Source organism: Bos indicus, chromosome 7 (genome assembly GCF_029378745.1).
Source record: "Bos indicus isolate NIAB-ARS_2022 breed Sahiwal x Tharparkar chromosome 7, NIAB-ARS_B.indTharparkar_mat_pri_1.0, whole genome shotgun sequence".
Classification (NCBI taxonomy): domain Eukaryota; kingdom Metazoa; phylum Chordata; class Mammalia; order Artiodactyla; family Bovidae; genus Bos; species Bos indicus.
Window position 1 is genome coordinate 13520017 of NC_091766.1, and position 12119 is coordinate 13532135.

A 12119-nucleotide genomic window follows, 5' to 3' on the forward strand; every position below is an offset into this window, starting at 1 on the left:
ATAGTCAAACCTATGGTCTTTCCAGTAGTCTTGTACAGATGTGAAACTTGGATTATAAAGAAGGCTGAGTATGGAAAGATTGAAGCTTTTGATTTGTGGTGCTGGAGAAGACTCTTGAGAGACCTTTGGACTGCAAGGAGATCAAACCAGTGTATCCTAAAGGAAATCAACCCTGAGTACTCCTTGGAAGGATGGGTGCTGAAGCTCCAACACTTTGGCCACCTGATACAAACAGTTAACTCATTGGAAAAGACCCTGATGCTAGAAAAGCTCAGTTCAGTCATTCATGTCAGACTCTTTGCGACCCTGTATACTGCAGCACATCAGGCTTCCCTGTCCATCACCAACTCCTGGAGCTTGCTCAAACTCATGTCCATTGAGTTGGTGATGTCATCCAACCATCTCATCCTCTGTCATCTCCTTCTTGTCCTGCCTTCAACCTTTCCCAGCATCAGGGTCTTTTCTAATGAGTCATTGATTCTTTGCATCAGGTGGCCAAAGTACTGGAGCTTCAATTTTCAGCATCAGTCCTTCCAATGAATATTAAGGGTTGATTTCCTTTAGAACTGACCGGCTTGATCTCCCTGCAGTCCAAGGGACTCTCAAGAGTCTTCTCCAAAACCACAGTTCAAAAGCGTCAATTCTTCAGTGCTCAGCTTTCTTTATGGTACAACTCTCACATCTATACATGACTAGTGGAAAAAGCATAGTTTAGACTATACAGACCTCTGTCAGCAGAGTAATGTCTCTGCTTTTTAATATGCTGTCTAGGTTGGTCATAGCTTTTCTTCCAAGGAGTAAACATCTTTAAATTTCATGGCTGAAGTCACCATTTGCAGTGATTTTGGAGCCCAAGAAAATAAAGTCTGTCACTGTTTCTGAGGAGGTCTTACAAATAGCTGAGAAAAGAAGAGAAGCTAAAGGCAAAGGAGAAAAGGAAAGGTATACCCATTTTAATGCAGATTTCCAAAGAATAGCAAGGAGAGATAAGAAAGACTTCCTCAATGATCAGTGCAAAGAAATAGAGGAAAACAATAGAATGGGAGATCTCTTCAAGAAAATTAGAGATACAAAGGGAACATTTCATGCAAAGATGGGCACAATAAAGGAAGAAACAGTGTGGGACTAACAGAAACAGAAGCTATTAAGAAGAGGTGGCAAGAATACACAGAAGAACTATACAAAAAAGATCTTCATGACCCAGAAACCACAATGGTGTGATCACTCATCTAGAGCCAGACATCCTGGAATGCAAAGTCATAGGAAGCATCACTACAAACAAAGCTACTGGAGGTGATGGAATTCCAGTTGAGCTATGTCAAATCCTGAAAGATGATGCTGTTAAAGTGCTGCAATCAATATGCCAGCAAATCTGGAAAACTCAGCAGTGGTCACAGGACTAGAAAAAGCCGGTTTTCATTCCAATCCCAAAGAAAGGCAATGCCAAGAATGTTCAAACTACCTCACAATTGCACTCATCTCACACACTAGCAAAGTAATGCTCAAAATTCTCCAAGTGAGTCTTCAACAGTATGTGAACCATGAACTTCCAGATGTTTAAGCTGTATTTAGAAAAGGCAGTGGAACCAGAGATCAAATTGTCAACATCTGTTGTATCATCAAAAAATCAAGAAAGCTCCAGAAAAAAACATATACTTCTGCTTTATTGACTATGCCAAAGCCTTTGACTGTGTGAATCACCACAAACTGTGGAAAATTCTGAAAGAGATGGGAATACCAGACCTCCTTACCTGCCTTCTGAGAAATCTGTATGCAGGTCAAGAAGCAACAGTTAAAACTGGACATGGAACAACAGACTGGCTGCAAATAGGGCAAGAAGTATGTCAAGGCTGTATACTGTCACCCTGCTTATTTAACTTATATGCAGAGTACATCATGCAAAATGCCAGGCTGGTTGAAGCACAAGCTGGAATCAAGATTGCCTGGAGAAATAACAATAACCTCAGACACGCAGATGGCAGAAAGTGAAGAAGAACTAAAGAGTCTCTTGATGAAAGTGAAAGAGGAGAGTGAAAAAGCTGGCTTAAAACTCAACATTCAAAAAAGGAAGATCATGGCATCCTGTCCCATCACTTCATGGCAAATAGATGGGGAAACAATGGAAACAGTGAGAGACATTATTTTGGGGGGCTCACAAATCACTGCAGATGGTGACTGCAGCCATGAAATTAAAAGATGCTTGCTCTTTGGAAGAAAAGCTATGACAAACATAGATAGCATGTTAAAAAACAGAGACATTTGGATAGCAGCGAGTTGCCAGTCCAGGTTCGATGCGCGATACTGGATGCTTGGGGCTAGTGCACTGGGACGACCCAGAGGGATGGTATGGGGAGGGAGGAGGGAGGAGGGTTCAGGATGGGGAACACATGTATACCTGTGGCGGATTCATTTTGATATTTGGCAAAACTAATACAATTATGTAAAGTTTAAAAAAAAAAAAAAAAAAAAACAGAGACATTACTTTGCCAACAAAGGTCCATCTAGTCAAAGCTATGGTTTTTCCAGTAGTCATGTATGGATGTGAGAGTTGGATTATAAATAAAGCTGAGCAACAAATAATTGACACTTTTGAACTGTAGTGTTGGAGAAGACTCTTGAGAGTCCCTTGGACTGCAAGGAGATCCAACTACTCAATCCTAAAGGAATTCAGTCCTGAATATTCATTGGAAAGACTGATGCTGAAGCTGAATCTCCAATGCTTTGGCCACTTGATGTGAAGAACTGACTCATTGGAAAAGACCCTGATGCTGGGAACGACTGAAGGCAGGACAACAACGGGATGACAGAGGATGGGATGGTTGGATGGCATCACTGACTCAATGGACTTGAGTTTGAGAAGTCTCCAGGAGTTGGTGATGGATAGGGAAGCCTGGTGTGCTGTAGTCCATGTGGTTGCAGAGTTGGACATGATTTGAGTGACTGAACTGAAGTGAACTGAACTGTTTCCATTATTTCGCCATCTATTTGCCATGAAGTTATGGGACTGGATGCCATGATCTTCCTTTTTTGAATGCTGAGTTTTAAGCCAGGTTTTTCACTCTCCTCTTTCACTTTCATCAAAAGGCTCTTTAGTTCCATTTCTCTTCCTGCCATAAGGGTGGTGTCATCTGCATAACTGAGGTTATTGATACTTCTCCCAGCAAACTTGATTCCAGCTTGTGTTTCATCCAGCCCAGCATTTCTCATGATATATTCTGCATGAAAATTAAATAAGCAGGGTGACAATATACAGTCTTGATGTACTCCTTTTCCAATTTGGAACCAGTTCGTTGTTCCATGTCCGGTTCTAACTGTTGCTTCTTGACCTGCATACAGATTTCTCAAGAGGAAACATTCCCATTACTCAATGAGGATACTAGGTTACTCATTTAGTTGGACAAGTTTCTGTTTTCATAAAACAAGTAGTAGAGTCTGAGTCCATTAATTAACTCCATTAATTAATTAACTCCACTAATTTCAGAGTTCTGAGTCTAAGTACTCTTCCAAGCAATAAGGGCTGTCAAGACCACATTTGTCTGCCTCCCCAACCCCCGTGGTCCCCCACCCCCAGAGACTGAGAGGCCTTCCCTGGTGACTCAGATTCTGCCTGCAGTGTAGGAGAACCTGGGCTCTCAAGATCCCTGAAGAAAGTATATGGCTATCCACTCAGTATTCTTGCCTGGAGAACTCCATGGACTGAGAAGCCTGGAGGGCTACAGTCCATGGGGTCACAAAGAGTCAGACATGACTAAGCCACTAACAATAACTAACTAACTAGGAGAGGGAGAACCTCTGCTTACAGGGACACTCCTTCTAGGATGTTTGACATTTAGTGTTATCTTGTAGTATTCTTGTTATCTTCTAAATACTAGCAAATTATTGCTATTTTCATCTGGATGTTTTAGGAGCCTATGTATTCAGTTTTTTCCTTTCACTCATACTCAGCTTTAAAAAAAAAAAAATCATATGCCAGTTACCAGCTTAAGGGATGAACTTCCTTCATAATTTTATTCATAATTATGAATAAATAAACAGAATTTGTAATTTTATTCTTATATTTCTTTTTGTTTGAAGTTGTATAATAATTAAGAAGAAATGCAGCAATGTCTTCTTCATTTTAGGGGCTTTGTAGGTGGTGCAGTGATAAAGAATCTGCCTTTCAACACAGGAGATGCTGGAAATGTGGATTTGATCCCTGGGTTGGGAAGATCCCCTGGAGAAGGGAATGTCTACCCACTCAGTAGTCTTGCCTGGAGAATTCCATGGAGAGAAGAGCCTGGCGGGCTACAGTTCATGAGGTCTCGAGGGATCAGACATGACTGAGCACACACATTTCTTTTTTTTTTTAATATAAATTTATTTATTTTAATTGGAGGTTAATTACTTTATAATATTGTATTGGTTTTGCCATACATCAACATGAATCTGCCACAGGTATACACATGTTCCCCATCCCGAACCCCCCCTCCCGCCTCCCTCCCTGTATCCTCCCTCTGGGTCATCTCAGTGCACCAGCCCCAAGCATCCAGTATCATGCATCAAACCTGGACTGGCAACTCGTTTCATATATGATATTATACATGTTTCAATGTTATTCTCCCAAATCATCCCACCCTCTCCCTCTCCCACAGAGTCCAAAAGACTGTTCTATACATCTGTGTCTCTTTTGCTGTCTCACATACAGGGTTATCGTTACCATCTTTCTAAATTCCATATATATGTGTTAGTATACTGTATTGGTGTTTTTCTTTCTGGCTTACTTCACTCTGTATAATAGGCTCCAGTTTCATCCACCTCATTAGAACTGATTCAAATGTATTCTTTTTTAATATCTGAGTAATACTCAATTGTGTATATGTACCACAGCTTTCTTATCCATTCGTCTGCTGATGGACATCTAGGTTGCTTCCATGTCCTGGCTATTATAAACAGTGCTGTGGTGAATATTGGGGTACATGTGTCTCTTTCAATTCTGGTTTCCTTGGTGTGTATGCCAAGCAGTGGGATTTCTAGGTCATAAGGCAGTTCTATTTCCAGTTTTTTAAGGAATCTCCACACTGTTCTCCATAGTGGCTGTACTAGTTTGCATTCCCACCAACAGTGTAAGAGGGTTCCCTTTTTTCCACACCCTCTCCAGCATTTATTGCTGTAGACTTTTGGATCCAGCCATTCTGACTGGCATGAAATGATACCTCATTGTGGTTTTGATTTGCATTTCTCTGATAATGAGTGATGTTGAGCATCTTTTCATGTGTTTGTTAGCCATCTGTATGTCATCTTTGGAGAAATGTCTATTTAGTTCTTTGGCCCAGAAGAAGTAAAACTCTCACTGTTTGCAGATGACATGATCCTCTACATAGAGAACCCTAAAGACTCCACCAGAAAATTACTAGAGCTAATCAATGAATATAGTAAAGTTGTACAATATAAATAAACACACAGAAATCCCTTGCATTCCTATACACTAATAATGAGAAAATAGGAAGAGAAATTAAGGAAACAATTCCATTCACCATTGCAACAAAAAGAATAAAATACTTAGGAATATATCTACCTAAAGAAACTAAAGATCTATATATAGAAAACTATAAAACACTGGTGAAAGAAATCAATGAGGACAATAATAGATGGAGAAATATACCATGTTCATGGATTGGAAGAATCAATATAGTGAAAATGAGTATACTACCCAAAGCAATTTATAGATTCAAAGCAATCCCTATCAAGCTACCAACAGTATTCTTCACAGAGCTAGAACAAATAATTTCACAATTTGTATGGAAACACAAAAAACCTCAAATAGCCAAAGCAATCTTGAGAAAGAAGAATGGAACTGGAGGAATCAACATGCCTGACTTCAGGCTCTACTACAAAGCCAGAGTCATCAAGACAGACAGTATGGTACTGGTACAAAGACAGAAATATAGATCAATGGAACAAAATAGAAAGTCCAGAGATAAATCCATGCACCTATGGACACCTTATCTTTGACAAAGGAGGCAAGAATATACAATGGATTAAAGACAATCTCTTTAACAAGTGGTGCTGGGAAAGCTGGGCAACTTGTAGAAGAATGAAACTAGAACACTTTCTAACGCCATACACAAAAATAAACTCAAAGTGGATTAAAGATCTAAATGGAAGACCAGAAAATATAAAACTCCTAGAGGAGAACATAGGCAAAACACTCTCCGACATACATCACAGCAAGATCCTCTATGAACCACCTCCCAGAATATTGGAAATAAAAGCAAAAATAAACAAATGGGACCTAATTAAACTTAAAAGCTTCTGCACATCAAAGGAAACTATCAGCAAGGTGAAAAGACAGCCTTCAGAATGGGAGAAAATAATAGCAAATGAAGCAACTGACAAACAACTACTCTCAAAAATATACAAGCAACTCCTACAGCTCAATTCCAGAAAAATAAATGACCCAATCAAAAATTGGGCCAAAGAACTAAATAGACATTTCTCCAAAGAAGACATACAGATGGCTAACAAACACATTTCTTTATTTTACTCTCAGCATTTGCCACAGTGTGTGAGGTTATCAGTGCTTAACAAAATATTTTGGCTAATAAAGTAAGTGGAGGGAGAAATAGGCAGAAGAGAAGATTCAATTATTTTCTTGGGTTCATTATATAGATGAGTGTTTTTCTAGAGAAGTGGGTTTCAAAATTCATTGTTTGGCAGAATCATCTAGAGACCTTATTAAAAATGTTAATTGTTAGTCCTTATTTCTAGTGTTTGTCATCAGGGAATCAGGAACAGGGCCCAAGAATGGTTATTTTGAAAAAGTTCCAAAGTAATTTTAATGCTGCAGCTAGCCCATAGATTATAAATTTTATTGTTTCTCCACCTGATATTTTCCATCCGATTTCTTCATAACAAGGAATCAGGAAATCAAACAGAAGTTTCAGATTTCCTTCTCCTGGAAATGGCAGAAGATCCTGAACTCCAGCTTATCCTCTTCACTGTTCCTGTCCATATACATGGTCACTGTTCTTGGAAACCTGCTTGGCATCCTGGCTGTCATCTCTGATTCCCACCTCTGCACACCCATGTATTACTTTCTTTCAAATCTTTCCTTTGCTGACATCTGTTTAAGCATAACCACCATCCCAAAGATGCTTGTCAATAAGTAAGCACAGAATGAGAGCACCACTTCTGCAAGCTGCCTCACCCAAATGGCTTTTTTCCTGTTTTTGACCTGTTGGGAGAATTTTCTTCTTGCTATTATGGCCTATGATTGCTATGTGATCATTTATCAACCCCTAAGGTACATGTCTGGGCTTCCCACATGGCTCCGTAGTAAAGCATCTGCCTGCCAATACAGGGGACATAAGAGACTCAAGTTCAACCCTTGAGTCAGGAAGACCCCCTGGAGGAGGGCATGACAACCCACTCCAGTATTCTTGCCTGGAGAATTTCATGGAGAGATAAGCCTGGCAGGATATAGTCCATGGGGTTGCATGTAGTCAAACATGACTGAAGTGACTTAGCACACATGCATGCAGAAGGGACATAGTTATCACGAGCCCTCCTTTCTGTGTTCTGCTGATTCTATTCCTTCTGTTCTTTAGCATTATGAATGCCCTGCTCCACAGTCCAATGGCACTGAGGCTGTCCTTCGGCAGAGACCTGGAAATTCTTCACTCATTCTGTGAGTTTCCTCAGGTCATCAAGCTGGCCTGTTTTGATACCCTCATCAACAACATTCTAATACATTTCATGGGTAGCTTATTTGGGGTGTTTCTGTCTCTGGGACCATTTTCTCGTATACTCTAATTGTCTCCTCTGTTTTGAGAATGTCATCAATGAATAGAAAGTATAAAGCCTTTTCCACTTGTGGGTCTCATCTGTTGGTTGTTTCCTTGTTCTGTTGAACAGCTCATGGGGTTTACATTAGTTCTGCAGTTACTGGCTTGCCCAGAAAAATTGCAGTAGTCTCACTGAGATACATTGTGGTCCTTAAATGATGAACCCATTTATTTACATCATTTATTTACAGCCTGAGAAACAGGGACAAGAAGGAATCCTTGAGGAAACTCATTGATATGTTGCCTTTTTTTGTTCTGTGATTACATTGTCTTTGGGTGGGGGTGCGGGCTTGGTTTTCTCAAGTCAAAATGATAGGCACCCTAGATGAACCAGAATACTTGATTCTTCCATTGTACAATTCCTCCAAAATGACTAGATGGAGTCATATTTAAACTATTGCAACTTGGACTCAGAGCCCAACTTTGCTTTTAGTCTAGCTCTGGGATGTTTGTCACAACATTTCAATTCTCCATACTCTATTTCTTTGCTCATGTTCTATAGAAGCAGTATGACCCAGGAGTTCTAGTTTGAGTGACTTTTGTTTGTGATGACTCTCAGAAAAGGAAAGTTGCAGGAGGTGGATGAGGCAGGGGGCTGGGGTGGGGGTTGAGGGAGGAATGAAGGAAGCTGTGGTCCTGAATTGAGACTAGCTTCTGTCTGACTATGGAAAGGGCCATGACAATCATACCTTAGAATTATCCCTCCCATGAGGCAAGGGAAATGAGTTCACATCACACATCACATCACAGTCACTGGTGAATAGCATCCTTCTGAGGCACCAGTAGCATCCACTATAATCACTTTCAATATCTATAAAATTGTCATCATCCTTGGTGGTTGAGGTGATTGTGAGATATCTGAAATTTATCAGTGAGGAGACTTCAGTTGTAATAAGAAAAAGGAAACTTTTGTCTAATATATTAAACAATAAAGAAAGTTATCTTTCATGACAAAGACTTCAGAGATCATCAGGAACAAGAGCTAAGTACTCATCCACTCCTGCATGAGATGCCCTTATCCTCAGATTGTTCTCCACAAAGATGGTGACAGTAAATTAAAATGTTAGACTTGGACATGAAGCCCAAAGATAGAAAACTGACTTTCCTTCCCTGAGCCAGTTTTTAATAGATCTTTCTATGAGTCTGCCAGAACATCTCTGTAGTGAGTTTGAATAGTAGCTCCCCAAACAATATGTCCACTTCCTATTCTTCCTATCTTGTGAATCTTACTTTATATGACAACAGGGTGAATGTTACTTATTTGGAAAAAGAGTCTTTTCAGTGAAAGAGTTTATCCAAGATTATCTGGATAGCCTTTAAATGTAGTCACAGATATCCTTATTAGAAAGACAGAAGTAGAAAAGACACAGGAAAAAAGGAAGGGGAAAATATCTCAATATCAATGAATCAGACTTAACTTGTGGATGAGTTAATCTTGATTTAATTATATTTGATAAAAATGAAGGTAATTTTAGAGAAGCAGAGATGTTTCAATGGATATCAAATTCTAATTCTTTATTGAAGTCAGTAGTCACTAAGACTCACTTCTCAGATAATTCCTTTCTGTTATGTTACATTGTGCAAACTTTAAGTAAATTATTAAAAGAATACTCTAAGTTTATTTCTGAAGCTTAAGCCAATAATGTATCCTTGGATGAAGATCAGATGCCCCATGGTCTACAACCAAGAGATTAACACCCAGGCTGTGGTCATTTAAATTTAAATACTCCCTTAGGCTGGGGACAGTTAAACCATGCTGGGGGTAATCAGTCTAATAACAGTAGGAAATTGGGCTAGATGCCTTATGGGCAATGCCAATATATAGCTTCCCTTAAAGGTAAGGATTGGTATAGAACAGGTAAATTCAGATGATCTCGAATATACTGGGCTGCTTCTAAAGACAATTCTTGACCAAAATTCTTACTTATGACCTCATTAATATTGCTAGCTATCTTATTTTTATATTGCCCATTTTTACAAAATTGTTTCTTTCATTACCAAACGTGTGACTAAGCCTCTGATAAAATGATGATATAAAACTTCATATGAGATTGATGATTGTCATAGTGTAATTCTAGATAGGGGAAGAAATAACAAGAGGGAATATTTTCCTAGACCAAAAGAGACTAGGAAGAAGGTGGTCCAGAGACTTCCAGCTACTGTTAATAAGGCCTAGTCCAGTAATAGCACATTGAGTGGCCTATCAGAGAAATCTCTGCCAGATCTGAGAATGAACACTCCTAGAGTTGTGGGACAAAAGAGTCATGAAATGCCCCCCAAACCACGGTTGAATTCATTACCCTGAAGGGGCCCTGATAACTGAAAACTGGGCACTTCCCATCTGCCTCTCTTAGGATTAGGTCAGTGGCTACTACAGCCACTGACTTTCAACACATTTTGAAATGAATCCAAGGTGGGGAACTTGAATGAGGTGCTTTATGTTCTGGAAGAACTGCAGAACAGGCCTTCAGAGAGTTTCTTTCAGGAAAGATTTTATGAGCTCAGATTCTTGTATCTTCTCATAATGAAAAAAAGTACTGAAGTCATTAATGGTGACATCTGTTTTGGCCATTAAGGAGATAAATGCAATTGAAAGTAAAAATGGAATAGCTGTAGTTCAGACATCCAAAGTAATAATACTAGTTGGCATTATGAACATGATTTATGAAAAGTCCTTGTATAGCTAAGAGCTTCAGTTTTCTGAGCTGTGGCAGACTTGGGATGTCACCAGCCATTCTCAAAACAATGTCTGCTGGCAGCTGGTAGCTGCAACCTTATGGGTTCAAGGTGTCCTCTTGCAACTAGAATTTTCTGGAAAATGAAATTGCTTTAGATCAGATATTAGTAGAAAAAGGAGACAGGTAATGGCTAATAGTTTCTGATATGTGTATGTTAATACCACACTGGAAGTTAAAACCTCCTTAGATAAAAGTAAACAACTGGCTACCTGGCTGCAATTCTCCCCAAGGTGAGAGGTCCAGATTGGGTTTCAGGCTTATCTCAGGGAATGAACTTTATTTTGTCAGTTAAAATTCCAGTTTTCACTCCTCCAACTACTTCTAACTGAATATCTTACACCAAAATAGTGAACCAAGGAAGTGGGATTGAGATCATACAAGACTTAGATCCAGGATTTGGAACTCAGAAATATTTCCAATTAAGTGTATATTCTCCAAATTGAGGGAGAACTATGCCCCCATTTTACCCACTCTTGATTGGGAAATCCCATGGACAGAGGAGATTGCCAGGCTGCAGTTCACGGGGTCACAAAGAGTCAGACACGATTTAGCAAGTAAACAACAACAACAATAACTGCCCCATTTTAGCAGGAAGTGACCAGAACCATTGTTGCACAGTTTCCTGAATTGAAACTGAAGAGGACTCTGTGGGACTCCAGAGTACAAATCCTTTCTGCATCCCCTGTTTCTTATTTGTAGGCTCATTCAGCCTCTTTGATCTTCCCTGAGTTTCAAAGGGCAGATTCAGACAGTTGCTAATCAGGAAAGGGAGGGGATGCAGAAACATGGGAAAGTGAAAGTGTGAGTCACTCAGTCCCATGTCAGACTCATTGCAACCCCTTGGACTGTAATCCTCCAGGTTCCTCTGTCCTTGGAATTCTCCAGGCAGGAATATTGGAGTGGGTAGCCATTCCCTTCTCCAGGGGATCGTCCCAACCCAGGGATTGAATCCAGGTCTTCTGCATTGCAGGAAGATTCTTTACTATCTAGGCCACAAGGAAAGCCAACAGAAACATGGAAGGAGCAGTCAAATGGTGGTGCAGGCTTGGGGCAAGGTGCTGGTTCCTCCTCAAAGAGTATATATAACACTACCTTTGAGTTCTGAAGAACTGTATCCCTGATCCAGGAGGAGGATGGTAGCTTCAGGCTGAGTGCAAGATTCCTGGAGCACTGCCCTGTTACCTCAACACCAAATGATCAGAAGAAAGTCATACACTCTGTAGCCCTCACTCCCAATTTTTCTTTCCTTTTCTGGACACAGTGATGACATCCTGTTAGGCCTCTTGTTTGGCCCCTGTCTGTTACAAGTACTTATATCTCTGACAGTTTCAGGCTAAATTTTTGTTACTACAAGGGTGGATGTCAGTTTCAGACATAAGATACCTCGATTTAGAACAGGTGGAGAGAAACTTCTACTCTACTAGGCAGGACAATGTTCATTCTCAACAGAAAGCAGTTACAGAAGAAAAATCTCTGCTCCAATTCTCAAGAAGTTATCTTCAGTATGAAGTCCTGATGGAGGAGGGGGTTGGGGGGCAGATTTTTAGGGGAACCACTG

General features: G+C 40.0%; 1 pseudogene; it reads left to right on the forward strand.

The window, feature by feature from the left end:
- Positions 1-6868: 6868 nt before the first annotated feature.
- LOC109560922 (olfactory receptor 7G2-like) lies at positions 6869-7982 on the forward strand (annotated as a pseudogene).
- The last annotated feature ends 4137 nt before the right edge of the window (positions 7983-12119 follow it).